The following is a 1,074-nucleotide window of genomic DNA, read 5'->3' as shown; positions in this document are numbered from 1 at the left end:
CTGCACATCCCTGAACACTATGGGACAATTTCCCATGGCTAATCCACCCTAACCTGCATATCCTGAACACTATGAGACAATTTCCCATGGCCAATCCACCCTAACCTGCACATCCCTGAACACTATGCGACAATTTCCCATGGCTAATCCACCCTAACCTGCACATCCCTGAACACTATGCGACAATTTCCCACGGCCAATCCACCCTAACCTGCACATCCCTGAACACTATGGGACAATTTTCCAAGGCCAATCCACCCTAACCCATACATTCCTGAACACTATGAGACAATTTCCCATGGCTAATCCACCAGAAACTGCACATCCCTGAACCCTATGGGACAATTTCCCATGGCCAATCCACCCTAACCTGCACATCCCTGAACACTATGGGACAATTTTCCAAGGCCAATCCGCCCTAACCCGTACATTCCTGAACACTATGGAGTACTCTGTACACCGTAGGGAGTACCTTGTAAACCATAGGAAGTACTCGGTAAAACATAGGAAGTAAACATAGGGAGTACCGTGTAAACCATAGGGAGTATCTTGTAAACCATAGGGTGTACCATGCAAACCATAGGGAATACTCGGTAAACCATAGGGAACACTGTAAACCATAGGGAACACTGTAAACCATAGGGAGTACTCGGTAATCCATAGGGAGTACCCTGTAAACCATAGGCAATACTCTGAAAACCATAGGGAGTACCCTGTAAACCATAGGGAGTACCTTGTAAACCATAGGGAGTACCTTGAAACCATAGGGAGTACCCTGTAAACCGTAGGGAGTACCTTGTAAACCATAGGGAGTACCTTGAAACCATAAGGGGTAACCCTTTAACCAGAGGGAGTACCTTGTGAACCATAGGGAGTACCCTGTAAACCAGAGGGAGTACCTTGTGAACCATAGGGAGTACACTTCAAACCATAGGGAGTACCTTGAAACCATAGGGAGTACCCTGTAAACCGTAGGGAGTACCTTGTAAACCATAGGGAGTACCTTGTAAACCATAGGGAGTACCTTGAAACCATAGGGAGTACCCTGTAAACCGTAGGGAGTACCTTGTAAAC

At 46.6% G+C, this 1,074-nt stretch overlaps 1 long non-coding RNA gene across 1 annotated transcript in view; it reads left to right on the top strand.

Annotated features, from left to right (window-relative positions):
* Nucleotides 1-1,074, top strand: part of LOC122552436 — a 15,385-nt gene that overhangs the window by 632 nt on the left and 13,679 nt on the right. The gene's annotated exons all lie outside the window — the stretch shown is intronic.

The sequence above is a fragment of the Chiloscyllium plagiosum genome, chromosome 8, assembly GCF_004010195.1.
Source record: "Chiloscyllium plagiosum isolate BGI_BamShark_2017 chromosome 8, ASM401019v2, whole genome shotgun sequence".
Classification (NCBI taxonomy): Eukaryota; Metazoa; Chordata; class Chondrichthyes; order Orectolobiformes; family Hemiscylliidae; genus Chiloscyllium; species Chiloscyllium plagiosum.
Note: the sequence above shows the minus strand (reverse complement) of the source record. Positions and strands in the feature narration are given on the sequence as shown.